Source organism: Podarcis muralis, chromosome 6, assembly GCF_964188315.1.
Source record: "Podarcis muralis chromosome 6, rPodMur119.hap1.1, whole genome shotgun sequence".
NCBI lineage: Eukaryota > Metazoa > Chordata > Lepidosauria > Squamata > Lacertidae > Podarcis > Podarcis muralis.
The window spans coordinates 97778891-97800506 of NC_135660.1; the positions used below are offsets into that span (position 1 = coordinate 97778891).

At 44.1% G+C, this 21616-nt stretch overlaps 1 long non-coding RNA gene across 1 annotated transcript; it reads right to left on the reverse strand.

Moving 5' to 3' along the window:
- Window positions 1–8436: 8436 nt before the first annotated feature.
- LOC114596877 (uncharacterized) lies at window positions 8437–21401 on the reverse strand. The gene is made up of 3 exons (XR_003706644.2): window positions 21299–21401; window positions 10326–10464; window positions 8437–8667 (listed from the first exon to the last, which is right to left on the reverse strand). It is a non-coding gene; the product is annotated as an uncharacterized LOC114596877 (long non-coding RNA).
- Window positions 21402–21616: the final 215 nt, after the last annotated feature.

Genomic DNA, 21616 nt, shown 5'->3' on the forward strand with positions numbered 1-21616 from the left:
ATTTTCACACTACTTTTTAAATCCTTTGTAAACTGGTTTGCAAGGGCCACCCGAAAATTAGTGAAAAGGCATGTGTGTCTCACTTGAATATCAAAAAAGGACACTTGGGCAATGGGAGCTGAGCCCTTCCTTCTTACCTCGCTGTACTCAATGGCTCCACGGTTGTTTCTCACCATCCAGTTCAGCTCCAAGATCAGAGATGGGCTGGAGCAGGGAAGAATTTGAGTCAGAAGTGGTATCCAGTTTGGAACCCTTTTGATATGGATGGACTACATTCCCCTCACCCCTAGGCAGCCCAGGGAATGGTTGGGGGAGACAAGACACACTGACTCCCCATGCAGGACAAAGATGCTTGGGGGGGGAGGGTTTGGCACTCTTTCCCCACCTCCTTTGACTTCCATTATTACACAGACACCCTACTCCACCTGCCACCAGAGTTTAGACATCCTTGGGGAGACACATGAACGGAGAAGAGGGCCTCTGCTATTGCGTCTGGATTGCTTCCCATGTAGCAAGAGGAGACAAATTTGGCCAAGGAATAGATATAAAATCTGTCAGAAAGCAGCTTTCTGAACAACCCAAACCACATTTTAAATCAGCCAAGTTTCTGCTCTCTGTACTTGGTGAAGTAAAGGATTATGGTCACTGTAAACACCAGAGGTACAGTTTTGCTTTGCTGCTATAAACAATTAAATTGTGTGAAACCTAAGATTTCAAACTTCAAACAGAGAACTCATTAATAGAGCCAGAGAATAAAATTAACCAGTGGGATGTCTATGAGCTTATATGGCCTACTGTGACGAAAATGGCTTCGTTGTTATGTGAAAATGAGATATAATGTCAAGCAGCTGACTTTTCAAAGGGCAGTCAGTCAGAATGCGGTGGGAGAGGGAACTCCAGGCAGCTTAGATGCATTCATTCTGCAAAGGGAGCACTAGGCACCTTGAACAAATGAACTGTAGACTTTATTTGCGTAGCCGACAGGCCATAGCATCAAAGGACAAACACATATAAATATAACCACAGAGGGATGGTCAGGACAGGGAGAAAGATAATAATAACCACATGCAGATAAATTAATAATCTCAGTACTTAAAACTTAGCAGAGGTAATAAAATAATAATAATAAAACATAATGATAATAATAATAAGATCCTAGGCGAGGAATCCGGGTGACGACACTGATGTCATTCAGATAGCAGCTCTCAGTCTCATTGCTCTCTCGATAAATTTGGCAACCTTCTCTGTTGTCGAGCTGTTCTGGTCGGCTAGGAGTGAGAACAGTTTGGTTTCACAAGAGTGGCCCGGGATGGCGGATAGGAGCGGCGTGATGGTCTCGTCCCTGAGATCTTTATATAGGGAGCAAGACAAGAGAACGTGTGACACAGTCTCTACGTAGCCAGCTCCACAGGGGCAGAGCCGGTTCTCGAATGAAATTTTTTGATATCTACCTTCAAGAACAGCTGAGGGTAACATATTTAGTCTGGCCAGTGTAAAGGCCCGTCTGAGTTTTGGAATGGTTAAGGCAGACAAATAAGGTGCCCGAAAATCAAAGTGGGAGGGGGGCACATAAGCGTACCAAGCACTAAATTTCTTAATATAGGCCAGATTATTCTGCTGCTCAATATCCTTCATGCGCTGGTCAATAATGGTTTTTGCCTTGGGGAGACCCATTTTCAGGAGATGCTGTGCTTGGAGGCCACATGTAAGTAGTTTTTGATGCACTACTTTGGACCACCAACTTCTATGAGCATCTCGTGCTACTAGAGGTAGTAGTCCGGATGGGTTTAAATTTAAGCGAAGCCAATAGTTGAATGTTCTTAACCAGGTTCGGGTTTCGATGGAGAGGAGGCCAGTCTCCAGCCATAGGGCCGCATTTGGTGCGCATGGTGGAACGGCTAGAATCTGTCTTAAGAATTTAGACTGGACCGTTTCAAGTGTGCGGCAATGATTTCCCGTCCAGATTTGGGCCCCGTAGAGTAATTGCGCCAAAGGTTTTGCTTGAAAGACCTCCAGAGCTGCTGGAATATGTCTGCCCCCCTTCGTAAAGTAAAAGCAAGACAGTATTTTGGTGCTTTGAGATGCTTTTTCCCTAGCATATTTATGATGGGCCTCCCAGGCCCCTGTTGCTAGGCACCTTGAAATTGTTCTCTGTCAATTTTCCCCATGTTGGTTAACTGACAAAAGTAAATGTAATAATAATAATAATAATAATAATAATAATAATATTTATTTGTACCCGTCCATCTAGCTGGGTTTCCCCAGCCACTCTGGGTGGCTTCCAACAAAATATTAAAATACAATAGTCCGTCAAACATTAAAAGCTTCCCTAAACAGGGCTGCCTTCAGATGTCTTCTAAAAGTCTGGTAGTTTTTGTTCTCTTTGGCATCTGGTGGGAGGGTGTTCCACAGGGCGGGCGCCACTACCGAGAAGGTTCCCTGTATTTTGGCTTCTCGCAGTGAGAGAACCGACAGAAGGCCCTGGTGCTGGACCTCAGAATGATGGGGGTGGAGACGCTCCTTCAAATATACAGGACCGAGGCTGTTTAGGGCTTTAAAGGTCAACACCAACACTTTAAATTGTGCTCAGAAACGTACTGGGAGCCAACGTAGGTCTTTCAAGACCGATGTTATGTGGTCTCGGTGGCCGCTCCCAGTCACCAGTCTAGCTGCCGCATTCTGGATTAGTTGTAGTTTCCGGGTCACCTTCAAAGGTAGCCCCACATAGAGCACATTGCAGTTGTATGTATGTAGGTATGTATGCAGTAGTATGTATGTATGTATGTATGTATGTATGTATGTATATGTGAAATACAAGAAGAGAATGGGAAATAGCAAGGGGTTTTTTATTACTCAAATTGACAGGATCTTCACTTGCATTTGGACCTGATAATGAAATACTGAGCTGAGTAGCACTTTTTATAAAGAACTCTTCTTTATAAAGAGTTAGATGATGACCAATGTTAATTCCCATATAAGGGTTTTGCCTCTTCTAAATGTACTTTATCTTACGGAAAGGTAGCTTTTATATGGAGGGCATGCTTTAACATCTGTATGTTTTGATTCTTGTATCAAATAACATTTTGAGAGGGAATCTATCATAAGAATAATTGCGGAAGAAGTTTATTTAAATGAAGACAGAGCACTCTCTCACCCAAGTGACTCAAAGTTTTCAAAGCTTTCCAAATTTCCAGGCTGCATTCTTGAAAAAGAAAGAAAAAAAGGAATGAGCTCAGCACTCCCATAAATTATTTTAAATGCCAGCATCTGATTTCTAATCAATCACTTTAACAGAGACCTTGACAGATACTCATGTTTTCTTGCACGTGGAACAACTGTAAATGGGTGGAGATTTAAACTCATAAATGATACAGTTCCCACTGGAACTGGCTGCCATACACCAGGGTGGGGAACCTTTTTCAGCCAGAGGGGTCAGTTCCAAGGGCCACATAGACAGACATGGAGGGCCACATTTGGCTCCTGAGTCTGAAAGCCCCTACTCTTGCCATACACCCACTAGAAGATAGTCACATGGCCTTTGGGGCCTGAGAGTCATGGGCAGGAAGCTGCCAGCAGATGCCAGTGGCACCATGCCACGTTCCCTGCTGCCTTGCCGTTCTCCCTGCTGGTGCCACCCAACTGGCTGCTGTTGGAAGCTGCTTGTGTGCAACAGAATGAAAAGGTTGGCCAATCAAATTGTGATTTTTTTCTGTCCCAGAGCAGCAAACAAGATGCCTACAAGCCAGACCCAATGAGCACTGTTGGGTGGAAAGGTAGGGAACAAATTTAAGAAATAAACAAATAGTATTTCCAATCTGCCCGCATCAGACCTGTAAAACAGTGTTCTGACAGGTATGCTAAAAACCCCCAATAAGCTCCAGAGCGTGCCACGCTCCTGAAAATTGCAGCAGGCAAAGGCAATGAGGTGCAATTGTAATTTAATAAATTGCTCCCAATACGTTTGAATACCTTTGTCAGGGGAAATTGTTCTACTGAAATTGAATCACTGATTCTGATGGGCCTTGAACACAACCCAAGCATGACACAGCTCCGCTATAAATGAAGTACAAGTTTGTGTTTATCTAGGTATTGAACAATTTCCCCTGACGAAGATTCTCAAAATGCGTTGGGTACTATTTGTCCAATTGACTTTGCTGGTTAGACTGGCTTTGTGCATCCCTCTTTCTTATTTTTTTAATAGTCCGATTACTTACATCTCACCTTTCAGAATACAAATCTCCCAAGATGGCTTATAACGAAGTTGAACAAGGTAACGGTTAGGTGGATTTGTAGCCGGTTGACTGACCGAACCCAAAGAGTTCCTTGTCATCCTTGAAAAAAGTGACCAGTGGGTGCCACAGGGTTCTGTCCTGGGCCTGCTGTTCTTCAACATCTTTATGAATTGAGGGGATGCTCATGAAATTTGCAGATCGCACTAAACTGGGAGGGATAGCTAATGCAGAAGATACAATCAGAATACAAAATGACCTTAACAGTTTGGAGAATTGGGCTCCAACTATCAAATTGATTTCAACAGGGACAAATATAAGGTTCTGCACTTAGGCAGCAGAGGTGCCAACTTGGGCCCCAGATTGTGGGTACTCAGTGGCACACACACAACTGTGGACCATGAGTCAACAGTGTGATGCAGTGGCAAAAAAAAGAAAATTTACTGTAGGCTGCATCAACAAAAGTCTAGAGTCCTGTTGGGCAAGATTATTTATTGCAGGGAGGACATTTTCATAGGCATCCCCAATGAGATGTGGTCTGGCTGTGATTGACCTATTTCATATCAGAAATACTGGGCTCCTGGACATGACCATTGCAGAACCAGCCAGGTTAGAAGCAGAACCTGGTGGACACTGAGGATCCATGGTAGAATCATGCTAGCAGATTATGAGTGGACGGAGCATAAAAAAGCATGTGGTTCCAGGAGAGAGAGGAGCAAAGAGAAAAACCACCCTAGAGCTTGCCTCAGCAGGGCTTTCCCCCTCCCTCAGGGTCATCTACCTTCAACTGTTCTGTGGGAAGTATAGCAGGAGAGAAACAAAGGACTCAGCTACATTACTCAAAAAACAGCATTTTGAATGTGTTATAAACATGCAACACCTAGATGGTGCTGGAGAGCAAAGAAAAATTCTTTGTGATTTTCCATAGCTTTTTAATATTTTGTTATAATTATTTATTTTCTGACTTATTTATAGCGTGTTTCCCCCCCTGTGTGTAGATCCACCCAGAGACTGCCTGAATGCTTGACCCAGCTTGACTCCACTATTTCAGAAAACTCTGGGGGGAAATTGGTTCACTTAATGTTAAATGGAAAATTTTGTGGTTAGTTTATGTTGGCGGATGAAGAGAAGCTAAGCGAGGGGAACTGAAAGTGGAGGGGAAGCCCATTGCTTCATTCAACAACATTAAAATAGATTGGCTTGGATTCACATTTGTGCTCAAAACTCTATAACCTATAAGCATGTAGAAAGGAGGGGAGGGCCTGGCTGGAATTCTCCAGCAGTTTGGGATAACCAGAAAATGGAAACCTTAGATTGTTTTTCAGAATATTTTTATGAGATAGCGGGGGTGGGGGTGGCCCTGCGTGCAGGCAGGCAAGGGATGACCCCAGTTTGGTAGGGCCTGGTGCTCCTCTCCACAGGTGTTGGGGTGATTTGCCTGCCAAAGGCTGTTTTAGCCAGCCAGGCTCTCCGCAGCGCAGGTGGGTAGGCAGCACTGGTGGCAAGGGCTGAGCTGGTGCAGCGGGCTCCATTCACCCTCCGTTCGCCTGCGCACACCCCCAGCAACAGACAAATGGCACTATGCTGCTGAGCCTTAAAAACATGCCCAGGAGACGGCACTCTCTGTTGCAGCCCCAGAGAGGTGAGTCTGGCATCTACATTATGCAGTTTCTGTCATATGCTTTTTGGCACCTGAGACGTGTGTTTTGGGGCCCACCTGATTCTTGTGTCTGTAGTTTGTTTTAGATTGTTTTATTATTGTATTTTAAATTGTAAAGGTAAAGGTAAAGGATCCCTGACAGATACGTCCAGTCGCGAACAACTCTGGGGTTGCAGCGCTCATCTCGCTTTACTGGCCAAGGGAGCCGGCATTTGTCCGCAGACAGTTTTTCCACGTCATGTGGTCAGCATGACTAAGCTGCTACTGGTGAAACCAGAGCAGCGCACAGAAACGCCGTTTACCTTCCTGCCGGAGCGGTACCTATTTATCTATTCACACTTTGACGTGCTTTCAAACTGCTAGGTTGGCAGGAGCTGGGACTGAGCAGCAGGAGCTCACCCCGTCGCAGGGATTCGCACCGCCAATCTTCTGATCGGCAAGCCCAAGGCTCAGTGGTTTAGACCACAGCGCCACCTGCGCCCCATTTTAAATTGTAGCCCATCCCAAGTCCTTATGGTCAAGGGTGGGTAATAAATTGGAAAAATAAATTAGAATTGGAAAAATTAAAAAAAAAATTTCCAGGCTTCTCTCCTCTCCTTCAAATGTCACAACTGAGCAATAGATTGCTTGCTCCTCTCAGTTTCTGTACAGTCATGAAGTGAATATTGCAGACGGGTAAAACTTGCATCATGACAGTTTTGTTTGTAATTCTCATGAACAACTGAAAGCAGAAATTTAACACGATGAATAATATTTTTAGACAAATCACTGAGGTCTCAGTCCAACCATAGGCGGTTGTCTAAAATGCTGCTGTGCTTCTTCTGAAAACTGGAGAAATACGCATCTCCACTAGAGAGATTCACTGTCTCTGCCACAACTGGCAGAGAAGTATGGTGACAGTAAGCATTTTATGAGTCATTCATGCCTCTAGACTAGATCATTTCACATCTGACGCCACCCTCTGTGCAGTAGCGTTCTGTCGCCTCAGTTGCATTAAGTATTGCAATATAAAGAAACAATTTATGGAAGAACTACAATGGCATTCTTATTTTTTCACACTATATTAGGAACTGAAAAGGATGCGTGCCTGCAATACATAAAAATGAGGATGAACATAATCTGAAAGAGTGTCAAGAAATGCATACTTTATTTGGATTTCATTCTTAGCTCAGCTACTGTAGGTTGGCTCCTGAACAGTAATTATTTGGAAAAGATTACATGTATTTAAAATAACTAATTTGCATACAAACAAGGTCATCTATCAAACCAATAAGCACAGACTACAAAATACCGGCAAAGTTATGAAATAGAACCTCCAGGGAAATTTCAGCTCTTATCTTAATCTCCAATGGAGGAAACTATGAAACAAATAAGAACTGCAACTTGCATAAATGAGATCACCCATATTCTGTGTTCAGAGTCTTTGATAAATATTTTTGTCCTGAATACTTTAAAAAAAAAGTCAAAGTGATGAAATTAATCTTTAGGGACATAATTACCATGACTCTTTCCTGCCAACTTCATGTTGCTCTGTTGTAAAATAGTTTTCATATGAAAAGCTATTTATTTTCACAAAGCAGTCAACATATTCATTCACATTTGCAGTGGTGGGCCACAATAGTTTTTCTCTGAGAGGTTATTAGTTTTGGGAAATCTTCATTGTTCGCAAAGTATTATGCATTTGTACAATTGCGTAGACAAGGAAAATTACAAGCAGGTCTAAGCCAGTATTGGTAAGCCAGATCAAGTAATTCTAGAGAGAGGCCCAAACAATTTGTGAGGAATGACCGCTCCCCACTTAAAACGGGGGGCGCCCTTTGCGTGGATGCGTGCAGCCCCTAGATCTGGAGCGGCTCCAACAGCATAGGCTTGGCTGTGCCTTCCCTCAGGTGGGATACCTGGAGGTCTCCGCCTACCTCAGTCAGTTGCCCTATCCCACCTGGGGGAAGCGTTGCCAAGGAGACCAGGCCAGGTAGGGGAGGGATTACCTGCCCACACAATAGAGGGAGGATCTTACCTGGGAATCCTCACTTGGCTCCAGAGCTTCTCCCACCCTACCCACCCTCAGTTAATGTCTTATTTTGCAGGTTAACTTTTCTTCACAGGTATGCGGGCGCTGCTACGTTAAGGTCGCTGTTAAAGGGCCGGAAAGGAATTTCCCTGCATTGGCAGGTTTCGCCTTTCCCGTAGCAAAACGTCACAACATTGGCGGTATCAGGCCTTGGGCGGAATCCTTTTGTCCATCTTCCTCTTTGCGGCGGCGATACCAGGGTTCCCCGTTAAAGGGGTTTTCTGAAGGGAGGCTTTGACCGTACGCCGAAAGGTCGTCATTGCTCTCCCCTGCGGCGGCGGCGTAAAGGGGGCAGCTATCTCTGCTTGAACATATGTTCTCCAGAGCCGGCCCATCCCCCCACACACACTGGATAACCCTGATGCTCCCTAGGTCCCCGGCTGGGGACCGGGGAGGGAGAACGCCCAATGCCTGAGCCAAGGTCTACCCACATTTGAAATTTAATAAAGTTGTGGCCAATTTAATCCCATAGCACGTTGTCGAGATTCGTTATTCCACATGACGGGGGGACCGTGCAGGATCTGGGGACTCCGCCTGTCCACGCAATAGCTTAGTCAGAAAGACAAGGCAGAAATAGATGTTACGCTTAACACGGAGCTCTCTTGTCTTTTCTTTCTCAAATTCTTACCCCTTTCCCCAAAACAGTTGTGCTGTGACTGCGTCAGACCATACATTTCTCTGTCCTGATTCCACTTCATTGGTAGCTTCTGGTGATGCAGAAAGATGCAGAAAGTTAAGACTGAGTTTTACAGGCGGAGGACAAAGCAGTCATTTGCAGCAGCTGCTGCAAGTCAAACAAACTGTCCAGTTCTACCCTAATTGGTCTGCCCACGAGCAGAAATCTCCTTTCCCAACCCACAGCAGAAGTTTCCAGCAAAAAACCCATCTGCTTATTCAAATTTCATCCAATTCAGTTTGCAGCAACATTCCTTCAGTGCTGTCAACCGCTCACTTCAATTAACAGTTCCAGATGCTGTCACAGATGCATGTTTAAAAACCTGGTTCTGTGAGAACGGGGCTCGATTTTCATAATTAAATGTATCAGAAATAAGCCTTCGAAAAGCTCCCAGCTGGAAAGAAACATAGTTAATGGTCCAATCATATCGCCTTTGGTGCATGATAAAGAGAGGAAGGGTTGTGCCGAATATTTTTTTCTGTTTTAATCAGCATTTTATACCTTCTTTAAAAACTGTCTACCTGCTACACCACTGATGCAAATAATAAAAATACTGATAATCAAAAGACTATATTTTGAAGTTCACACGTCCCCAAATTTTTTGATGCCTGTCGTCAACCTCAAAATGTATGGATAGGGGAAATTGCTTTGGGATATGCATCTATTAGGAGAACTCTTCGTGAGAATGCATACAGCTTTTCACGCCAACTCTTTTTCCCCTTTCTTTTTCTTTGTGATTGGAAAAATGAGAAACCAAGAAAACTGTCACATTCATCCACCCCTAGTACAAACTTACTCCCCCAAAACATTTAAAGAATGTCTGCATATGGCTTAAGTGATGTGTAAATTTCCTAGGCCTAACTTTCTCTGGATTAATGTTGATGCTTTGCTAGACCTTTAAAGCAGCCTGGAGCATAAGCAGTTGCCATACATTATTGTTAAGTTGTGGGTGAACATATCAGATGACACAGCGATTTCTCCAAAGCAGCTCTTTATTTGTAAGCTGGAACAGAACTGAACTGAAGGCCTCAGTCAGCCTGCTTATATAGAGCTCCAGTATCTTGTTACTGTAACAACTTTCTAAAACTATCCAATCACTAAACGTCACTGTCGATCCTTCATTTGCATAACTATCTACAGTATCCCCCTGCTGGCCCAGGGTGAGAACTTCAGTACATAACAATTATATTGGACCATTGGTCCATCTCATTCAGTCTTGTCGACAGCAGCTTTTCTCAGCCTTGAATCCCCAGATATTGTTGGACTACAACTGCTATCATTCCTAGCTAGCAGGACCAATGGTCAGGGATGATAGGAGTTGTAGTCCAACAACATCTGGGGATCCGTGGCTGAGAAAAGCTGCTGTCGACAAGACTGAATGAGAAGTGGCTCTCTAGGATTTCAGACTGGAGTCTCTCCCAGCCCTACCCAGAGATGCTGGACCCTTTGCAAGCATAGCAGGTGCTCTGTCCCTGAGCTGCAGTTTCCTTCCTTCAAATTCCATCTTCACTGTCAGAGGCTGCATGTCAGCTGCTGGTTGGCCACTGTGAGAACAGGATACTAACCCATACATCATGTTTTTTCTCGTGAGAGCATGGCAGCCATTTTGGGCGCCATGCTCTCTCGTGATCTTGCCCCCAAAAAGCACTTTTCCTGGGACTGTGATCTATTATGGGTCACGTGACTCACATGGGGGTGCAGCCACAGAAGGTGGCCTCCTGGTTTAGGGCCACATCATGTTGGAGGGCTGGACTAGATGGGCCATTGGCCTGATTCAGAAGACTCTTCTTATGTTCTTGAACGTTAGGATCCGAAAATCAAGTTCTTCCTGTGAAGGGAAGCAGGAACTTGAAATGTCTAATTATAGTTCTATGAACTTCACACCAGACCATGTGATTCTGTGGAAAGGCTATAGTTAAGCAAAACAAAAAACAAAAACAAAAATGAAATGAAACCCAGAGAACTGCGGGAATCACTGCAGCCAAAAACAACAACAACATTATGCCTCATGAGCAGATGTCGTTTCTGTTTTGTACCTCCTAATTTTCTCCTTATTTCTTTTGGATTTCACCATCTGCATTTTAAAACACATAGGGAATGAAAAGAGCAACAGACCAAAGAAATGAATATATTTTCCAGTTGGCTGCCTATAGCAGGATATGACTGACTCATAGAATTTTAGTGTCACCCACAGGTTTTTAATGGGTATTTCTGGAAGATGGCAGGGAAGGCAACAAGTCAACTATTGATCAGCACCAGTGTTATGAATGGCATATGCCTAAACAGTGACAGGTGTGAAATGAATGACCTGGTTGCATTAATGCAATTCTTTGTAGGGCTGAAATGTTTCAAAGATTATTCTATTTACAGTAATTATTGAAAATATTTCGATTACAAAGGTGATTACAAAAGTTTTGATTATAAATTGAACAGTAGGGTTTTTTTAAAAAAGCAATTGTCTTTTTTTTTTTTTTAAGGTACGTATGACAAGGGGGGCAGTCCATGTTTATGGTTAGACTGTTTGGGCTAGGGCTCTGCTCAAATCCCCACTGAACCATGGCACTCATCCTGTGAGTTTGGGCCAGTCACCCTCTCACAACCCGGCCTGCCTCACCAAATTGTTCTGAGGACAAAGTAGTGAGGTGGATAACCGTAATATATTGCCTTGAGCCCCTTGGAGGCCAGTCAATAAGATAAATAAATAACTGAATTTCTGAAGAGACATTCCTCATAGAGGCAGGGATTTCTCTTCTCAGGTGGTACCTGATCTATGATTTGTGCTGATGCGCAAGGAAGCTTCGCTCCTGCAGTGTTCATGCAGTGTTCAGTGCAACCCCCAGGGAGAATGTTTTTCTATTTGGAAGAATTAGTTTAGCCATATGGAACTTTGTGTGGATGCAATCAATTAAACCAAATATCGTTTTCAGCTAAGATCATCTCAGTTCTGGTCCTTTGGCTCAAGCATTTGAGCCTGTGGTCATAAATTTCTAAGTAATTTTTATCTCAGTGACTGTACTTTTTTTTGGGGGGGGGGGGGGGCGGGAGTCACCTCTGCCTGCCAGGACAAAGTGCAGTAACTTTCTCCTGGTATCCGTTATGTGTGTGGGCCCAATAACAAGGCAAAGGAACTAAGCTATGGGAGACATACTCCTCTTCTTGGCAAGAATAGTTGTTGTTTTTTCAAAAGGGGTGTTCGCAGGACGTGGAGGCTGTGTGTGCTGTGCTCTGTTGGTGCTGTGGTGGTAGAAATGCTCTGCAGGTGGGGGCCCCCCACAAAAAATGGGGGGTCGAGGAGGGTCATTTGTACGGGAGTAAGAAATGCCCCTATTTTCATCTGAGAAATGTTGGAAGGTATGCTTTTACTTCCCCCACAAAAAGCCCTTGGCTCAATTTATCTGCCCTTTGGAAGCCACGATCCACTCCACAGCGGCTCCTGCGTCAGTAAATTTCATTCTACTTTGATCAAATGTGGGGGAGCGGCAGCTGTTTTTAGGTTTCCCATTATAGTGAATTAGTACCAACTTACTTTCATTTTATACAGAGCAGCCCAGAACCTGAAATGGAGATTGGAGTGAAGAGAGCGCACAGCAACTCAGACACGGACAGGAATTTTGTAAAATGCAAGGGTAATCTTCAGGCTCATGCACACCCCTAGCAACTACTGTGTCATGAAAGACTTGTGGGACTTGGCAAAATGGTGGCAATGGTACAACTCAAATGATCCGAAAGAACAATCTAGAACTTCATCATCTCATGTTTCCACAGGGATTGATCCAAACATGCTCCTCTGATTTTGTATCTAGAGGAGTTGTTATATGAAGAGGAGTTGTTAAAGGCTTCTGCCCAGAGGTCTAATTAAGCCCAGTACAGGTCACAGTTTGGCCTGCCAGGCCATTTCCTACAAATGCCAACTGCTCCCCCCCCCACCTGATGTGATATATGACATTAGTTGTGGGGCACATGATACATATTGAAGAGGATCGATCGCTGAAAGCACATCTTCAAAGGAGCTTGCTGTAACTACCCATCAACTGCTAAGTGGGTACAGCAACCTTCTTTTAATTTCCATAGGTGTCCATCACCTGGCATCATTATGCCACCAGGTGCCTGACAGATGAGTAGTCCTGCCCACCCGTTGAAGCTGGCCCACGGGGGCTGAGTGGTTTTGGAATCTAGCCCACCAGCCAGATCCAGTTCCCTAACAACTCTACCATAATGATATACAAGAATCAGTGTGTGTGTGTGTGTGTGTGTGTGTGTGTGTGTGTTTCTGTGGTGGTGTGGTTGGGCTTGGTATGGCTGCTTTAAAATATGTTACATGAAGTGGCACTATCCGAAGGACTTTCAGTCTGTTTCTGTTGGGGTAGCGCTCAGTTTAAAGAATGAAAACCAGAATTTAGGATCTTCAGGTGGTGGCTGTGACCAGGAATGCTTTTGTATAGCTTCGGGTGCTGTTTTTTGATTATTTGATTATTTCTATAAAAAAAAAATAAGTGTTAGATGGCTTGGGCATTTTTTGAAAATAGAAACATGGTTGAGTAGCAACTACAGAGTCACAGTTTACAATTCACACTGTTTCTGAAACACAAGTCGAAAATGTAGGCAGATTGCTATTAAGTGCATCCTTTGCCCAAATGAGCAGCATCAGTTCATCAGATTAGCTGTTCTAGTGAGCTTCATTATGAACCCCAAAATTTGGGATCCCCTCCAAACTGGTGCCAAGGTTTTGCAGCTGTTTTGCAGAGAAAGCCCTGTGTTTTTCAGTGCCCCACAAACTGAGCAATTGACATGGGGATCGCCCAAAACCCCAGTCATCCATTTCACAACTTTGAACTTTGGCATTAACTTAGAATCCCAGATTGATGTATTCCTTGATGTGTTTTCTGCAAAACTATTGTCAAACTTTGGTTGCAAAACACTGCAAAACTTTTGCCAAATTTGGGTTCTGGTTTGGAGTAAATTGGACAATGTTGGATTTGGAGGTGTTAAATACAAATCTCGGTTTAATATATCAGTTACTCAGTTTGTGGGGTACTGCAGAATGTGGGGTTTTCTCTGCAAAATGCTGCAAAACTTTGGCACCAGTTTGAAGGGGATCCCAAATTTTGGAGTTTGTAGTTAATGAGGCTGTTCTAGTAAATGCATTGTTTTATATCTGTTTACCAAATAGTTATGAGTATGAAACAATTTACAGATAGACCCCGTATATGCAAATATGAAACAAAAATGTGAACTAAAGAATATATTCACTGCATAATGAAAATGCAAAGCGTAGCAAGGCCCAAGGCATAGCATAAGAGAGGAAATGGAAGAATAATATGCACTTTAACTGCCAAAACATCTGAATTGGATGGTAATTGCTTAAAACCTTGTATTTAATTAGCACCCTTGGTGCTTCTGAGCCAGCTGTATCCATATGTTTGCAAGTTAGTAGCTGAATTACAGTTCTAATTACCATATTCTATACATAAACTGATATTAGGGCCCTGACAGATGACAAACAAGTATAGGGTTGCTTCTCTGTCTCCAAGGCCCTTGGCTTTTCCTCTGCACTTCACAACCAGCAGATTCTGAACAAAGCACATTTTTGTTTCTGTTAACAGCTGTGCAAAGTTTCCTTGACATCCCAACACCACCAAAGTACATAGTTCACTTTGGCCCGTTGTCAGGTCCTCCCTTCAACAACTCAGGAAGGCCGTTGTAGGAAGATACCTTACAAGGAAAGGAACTGCCCATGTGGCTCTGGGCAGCAGGAAACAACGGAGCGTGCCCTTCTTCGTTGCCAGTATTATATAGACATTCGAACTAGGTTTGGCCAACACATCTTATATAAGTTTCCTGGGCGTTCAGAACAACACAACATCTCCCTATTATTACAGGATGAGAGCCCAGAAGTCACATATTCAGTCGCCAGATTTTGCACTGCCATGATAGATATTTGACGAAGAATGGTCTATGCTACAATTCAGTCGTAAACTGAAGGCCCATATTGTTAGATCTGCACTTCTGAAGCCCATCCCATATAGCTGTGTTAACCAATCTTTTAATTTTTCTTATAAATTTTTACTCACCCATTCGATGCTTAATTAAGTATTCTATGTGTATGTTTAAATCTACATTTGGTTCTTGCTCCTATTTATTTAATAATTATTCACTTAGATTCATACTATTATGCTATTTATTTAGCTGTTTTGCTTAGAGTTTTTTTTGGATTTGATATCCCGCTTTATCACTGCCCTAAGGAGTCTCAAAGCGGCTAACATTCTCCTTTCCCTCCCCCCCCCAACAAACACTCTGTGAGGTGAGTGGGGCTGAGAGACTTCAGAGAAGTGTGACTGGCCCAAGGTCACCCAGCAGCTGCATGTGGAGGAGCAGGGAAGCGAACCCGGTTCCCCAGATTACGAGTCTACTGCTCTTAACCACTACACCACTTTGGCTTATGCTGGTCTACGACCATAATAAAGTACTTGACTTGACTAAAATATTTGTGGCTGCACAAAGACATGGGCACTTGTGGTCTTTCACAATATGGAAGACCTCTGCAAGCCAGGGAGGGTCTAGAATTGTATTTTGCCATTAGGCAGTAGAATGACTGTTTACCAAGCATTAGTTTGCAATGGCCCACCATGATGTCACTTGGTAAACTGGGCACATGAATCCTTAGAAACTATTCCAGATTAAGTTCTCCACAGGACATTTGGTGGACTGGGCCTGCATAGATAACCAAATCACCAGAGGATGAGCTCTCAAATGCTGGGATGCCTTGGCTTATCCTGCCAACTGGTAAGAAAGATTTTACCACACATCCAAGTGCAGTTATTTGTAGCAAGATGGCCATCGGTACAGTTTTCCTCTATCACTCTGACAAATGGTTTGCCCTGTTGCAGATTTGTCCCAGCAAGCTTCTGAATTGTTAGCTGGGTGGGGCCAGGAAGTAGTTAATTGCTCTGTACATGAGGGCATCTAGACAGCATCTCAAAAAGCAGACACATTACCTTGACGACAGAGATCCGTATAGTTAAAGCTATGGTTTTCCCAGTAGTGATATATGGAAGTGAGAGCTGGACCACAAAGAAGGCTGGAGAATTGATGCTTTTGAATTCTGATGCTGGAGGAGACTCTTGAGAGTCCCATGGACTGCAAGAAGACCAAACCTATCCATTCTGAAGGAAATCAGCCCTGAGTGCTCACTGGAAGGACAGATTCTGAAGCTGAGGCTCCAGTACTTTGGCCACCTTATGAGAAGAGAAGACTCTCTGGAAAAAACTCTGATGTTGGGTAAGATTGAGGGCACAAGGAGAAGGGGACGACAGAGGACGAGATGGTGGGACAGTGTTCTCGAAGCTACCAGCATGAGTTTGACCAAACTGCGGGAGGCAGTGGAAGACAGGAGGGCCTGGCGGGCTCTGGTCCATGGGGTCACGAAGAGTCGGACACAACTAATCGACTAAACAACAACAACAGGAGGGCATAGTGTCAAAGGCGTGGCTTCCCCTTTTGTGGGGAAGGTGATCAGCCAGCTACAGACGTGCCCACTGTTGATGCCCATTTCCCTTTGGAATGATGAGAACAAGCAACAAGGAACGGGGTGGAAGCAGCTCAGGAAGCACAATCTCTTGGCCCAGCCCTGCCTTTGGGTAGATAAAAGTGGTGGAATCCAGCTGTGTTGTGTGCCTTGGAAGAAAAATTACTTTAACTGGAAAAAGGTTTAAAATGCTTTAAACTTTAGTTCTGTAATTTTTTATATATTTTCTGTTTTGTATTATACAATATACAATTTTATTTTACATGGTCTTAGAACACTGTCATATAGGTTCTCCACAGACAGGCTTGTGAAACTGGTGGGAGAGCTTTACTTTCTTTTCCCCTTAGGTATGAAAAGAAGGGAGACAAGGTTTCATCAAAAGTATTTTCCTTTATAACCTCATTTGCAACTCTTTTAAGCCCAGTTAGTTGTTCTGAACTAGCTATATCCCAAATATTATTAAACCGTATCTCAAGAGGTAGCTCCACCTGGGAATTCCACTGATACACTATCACTAGATGTGCAGCTACCAATAGAAAAAGAATTAAATCCTTATGCTGGATTGGAATCTCGGTTTAGTGAAAGCAAGATTTGCCGAGAGAAGTTGTTTAACAATTTTGGAGATAATATCGAAGATCCCGATCCAATTTTGCATTCCCACCAAGCATAAAAATATGTCCCAAGGTTCCCGCAGCCCCTCCAGCAAAGGGGGGTTAGAGATTTATTGATTTTGGCTAGACGAACTGGAGTCCAGTGCCACTTGAGAATGACCTTCAGAGAAGCTTCTTAAAGGTGAGATAGAATAGTTTTCAAGGATGGGGTCCTCCATATGCCATCCCACTTAGTGCTGTTAATTCCTTTGCTTATATCTGTCTCCCATACTGAACGTAGACCCTTTGCATTCTCCATATAGTGTTCTATGATCCTACACTTTGTCAAAGGGAAACTCCCCACCGGAGTAGAAATCATATATCGAACAGATGGAAAGCTCTTCAGTCTGAGCAGGCTGAAAGCAAAGAGTAAGGTTACCGTAACTTCCGTCATAGAGCTTCAGTATGCTGACGACAACGTAGTGTGCGCACACTCAGAGGATGACCTCCAAACCATCCTAAATATCTTTGCAGAAGCTTATGAAAAGCTTGGCCTATCACTTAACAAGCAAAAAACCAAAGCGCTGCACCAACAAGTACAAAATAACCCCTCTGCAGCACCACAAATCCAACTCAATGGTGCAATGTTGGAAAATGTTAATCACTTCTTTTACCTAGGCAGAAATCCAGCATCGGCTGAACTCTGCGAGTGCGGCTTTCTCCCGATTGAAGTGCAGAGTGTTTGAGGAGCGGGACATTTGCAGGGAAACCAAACTGCTTGTTTACAAAGCTATTGTACTGCCAACCTTACTATATGCTTGTGAAACATGGACCACTTATAAACGCCATCTCCAACTCCTCGAAAGATTCCATCAAAGGTGTCTCCGAAAAATTTTACAATTCACTTGGGAAGACAGGCAAACTAATATCAGTGTACTGGAAGAAGCAAAGATCACCAGTGTCGAAGCAATGATTCTTCAACATCAACTTTGTTGGACTGGTCATGTTTTGTGGATGCCTGATGCTCATCTTCCAAAGCAGCTACTCTATTCCGAACTTAAAAATGGAAAGCATAATGCTGGTGGTTAAACAAAAGAGGTTTAAATATTGTCTCAAGGCAAATCTAAAAAAATGTAGTATAAACTTTGATAGAAATTTGATAAAATCAATTTTGATAACATCACTGACTCTTGCTGTGGTCATAATGAATCATAAAATCATAGAATTCAAGAGCTGGAAGGGACCCTGAGGATCATCTAGTCCAACCCCCTGAAATGCAGGAATAGGCAGGTCTCCCGTATGGGGCTCGAACCTGCAGCCTCGGTATTATCAGCAGCACGCTCTATCCAACTGAGCTGTGAGTCACAGAACAGGTTGCATCTTTCACACCGATGAGTTGAAGGTGACAGAGGAGTTCACGGTGATGGATTTGCAACCCCCGGCTTGGAAATAAACTGAACTACTTTCCCCAATTTGGGAAGCAGCTCAGGGTTTTCCTGAGCCTGCCTAAAGTTGCCATCTTTACATTTGCCCATCCATTTCAGCTGCTCTCATTTGTCCTCAACGCCATGTTCTTTCAGCAGGGAAAGTGCAGCAGCAGGAGCACTAAATGGGTTGCATCTCTGTGCCTGCAGTGTCCCAGCTGCCCAACTTCCTTCCTGATGGTCATCACAGAGTCAGTGCTGGTGGAGGGGGCAGGGCAGGGTCGTCAAAGCTGATGACACAGGCACAGAAATGTTTTGGGGGAAAGAAAATTAAACTTTTGTGTTAAACAGTACTTATGCCAAAAGATTCTGCAGACTTTACCCCCAAAATAGAAAACTCTCCTTTGTTTTGAATGCATGCTTCAAGCGAGACTTGCTCTCTGGAGCCATAACTAAAACAATCTCTGTCAGTCCTGGTCCCTTTTTCAGGAAGGTAGAAGGGCGAGAAGGTTATATGTCTGGGAACAGAAGTGCAAACAGAAGGAATCTTTCTCTTATCCTGTGAAGTAAACGTCACACCCTTGACAAAATAAATGATAAATCATTAGCGAATCAGCTTCCATGCATTATGAAACACCAGCAAGGTTGGTCTTTAAAAAGTCAGTCCTTGACATATGACTTGGCCATCATTAGCCTTGTTTTCAAGGGGTGAGGAGAGACAGGCCTGTGGTTATAATGTCAGTCCTAGGGCTGAAGATAGACTGTAATTCATTTTGCCTTATACCAGCAGTTTATACCAGTATAAACACTGTGAAAGTTGCAAGTAGACAGTCAGCTCTAGGGGCTGGGGAGGAGGCAGCACGTGAGTGGACTGGAGGTTGTGGCATCCCAAAATAATGGGATTAGACTTCTGAAGGAAATGTAGTGGAAACCTTTACAGGAGGTCTAAGTCTGCAAAGGTGGGGAGACAGATAGACTGGGAATTCGGCTGAGAAGTGCAGTATTTGGTGGTGTTGATGGCCTATCTACACAGCCAGATAAAGCCAAAATCTTACTGGTGTCCAGGCACAGATTAACCTGAAGGTAAATATAACAAGGACTGTTGCTCAGTAAAGCAAACCAATCACACAGCATGATATGGTGAAAAACACATTTTTGATAAAAGTGTCCCTTACAAAGATGTTCAGAACTCCTACTAAAGTGTGGGACAAGCCATCTGTGGCCCCTGCTCTCTTCCTGCTGCAATTCCTCACCTCCTTCCTAAGTTTCCATGTGGGGCACTTAGTGCTCTCTGCTCCAGGGGTCAGCAAACTTTTTCAGCAGAGGGCCGGTCCACTGTCCCTCAGACCTTATGGGGGGCCGGGCTATATTTTGAAAGAAGAAGAAGGAGGAGGAGGAGGAGGAATTCCTATGCCCCACAAATAACCAGAGATGCGCTTTAAATAAAAGCACACATTCTGCTCATGTAAAAACACCAGGCAGGCCCCACAAATAGCCCAGAGATGCATTTTAAATAAAAGGCATTCTACTCATGCAAAAACATGCTGATCCGTGGGCCGGATTTAGAAGGCGATTGGGCCGGATCCGGCCCCCAGGCCTTAGTTTGCCTACCCATGCTCTGCTCATCATAGCATTTAAGAAAGAGGAAAAGAAGAGGAGTTTGAATTTGATATCCCACTTTATCACTACCCCAAGGAGTCTCAAAGCGGCTAACAACCTCCTTTCCCTTCCTCCCGCACAACAGACACTCTGTGAGGTAAGTGAGGCTGAGAGACTTCAGAGAAGTGTGACTGGCCCAAGGTCACCCAGCAGCTGCATGTGGTGGAGCGGGGAAGCGAACCTGGTTCCCCAGATTACAAGTCCACCGCTCTTAACCACTACACCACACTGGCTCTCTGCAGGCATGCAGAATTCCTTCATTTGTATCTCACCATCAGACTGTCAACAAAGGGGATTGCAGATCCATATAAAGCAACAGAAGTTAACATCCATAGAAATCAGATCCCGGAAAAACCTTATGAAGCATAGACCAAGGGTGGGGAATGGGACCACCCCACCCCCGTCAGTCTCCTGACATCAGGTGATTTGACACCTCCTGTCACCTCCTTTGAGAATGTGCTTTCCATGCTAGCCAGGTGAACACACTGGGAACACATCTTCAAAGAGGCTTAGCAGCTCATCGGTAGCTACAAGGAGCCCCTTTGAAGTCTCTGCAGAGGGGGAAAGGCTCCTAACACAGGAGTATTTTGCAGAAAGTGGTTTGTATTAAAAGTGCTTCTTCCAGGGCTTTGAAATACGAACTGCTTCCTTTAGAAAGAAAAAAGAAATACTGGAAACTCAGCCCAGTTGAGAGATCCATGATAAGCTAAGCAGAGTCCTCTGCCAGGTTTGAGGAAACAGAGGGACAATCTGAAAGGGTAGCCAAGGCACCTTCTAAGTTACTCTGGCCTTGGACATCTTACTGTGGATGATTGGCGCCTGCACGAGGGAAGGGGAGTCTCTTTCCCCCACGCCAAGGGTTGCATTCCCTCAGGAGAAGTGGCCAGGAGCTGCAGACTGAAGGCAGCGTCAAAAGACCCAGCATCTTTGAAATCAAGATGGGAGGGTGTCACCCATTACTGGGTTTTGTGTGGTTGTTGTGACTGCTGGATGGACCGATACTTTTTTATTCACTCTAAAATCCCCCATTCACTGCTTGAATTTTGCTACTGTTATCTATAGAACAGGCTAGTTAAAAGGCCTCATCCTGTGTCAGGGCCTGCCATAACACGAGGCAACTTGAAGGGGCTGCATCAAGTGGCGGAGAACAACAGCAGGATGCTGCGAGGTGCAGTGGAAGACAGTGTCCCCTCTTCAGTCTGGAAATGAGAGGGGGTGTCATCTTGACCTCTGCCTCAGGCAGCAAAACGTCCTTGTGCCAGCCCAGACCTGTATCCAGGCTGCAGCCCTGCAAGAGCTGAAGAGAGGGAGAAATACTTTCCCTTTGAAAAGAAACCTAATTTGAACTGGATGTTAGAACCATTGCTTCTTTTGTCAAAACCTGTCATTTCCTTTCTCCTTTTCTCACATTATGGAAAGTGGGGCTTATTTTCCTATCTCCAAGTGGAAACAAAGAATACTTACTGTATTTAGTTTTGTGGCTTCGCGCTGCACCCTTCAAGCGAAATGCAAAAGGGCTGACGATAATGAGCTCCTCACTTGCCGTTACCTGAAGACCATAATTGCTACTTCCTTAGAACAGGAATGAAAGCTTTTCATTGACCATGGCTCGGTTGCTGTGGCAACGGGCTTTGCTGTTTACCACCTCACAATGTGACATAGAGAAAGAGGGTAAGAAAAAGCCCCCCCCCCTTGCTTCAAGAAGCAATAGCAGGTATGTGCATTTTCTGCTCTCCAATTTGCAGATGGTTTCTAAAAGAAGATCAACATGTGCTCCCTTTC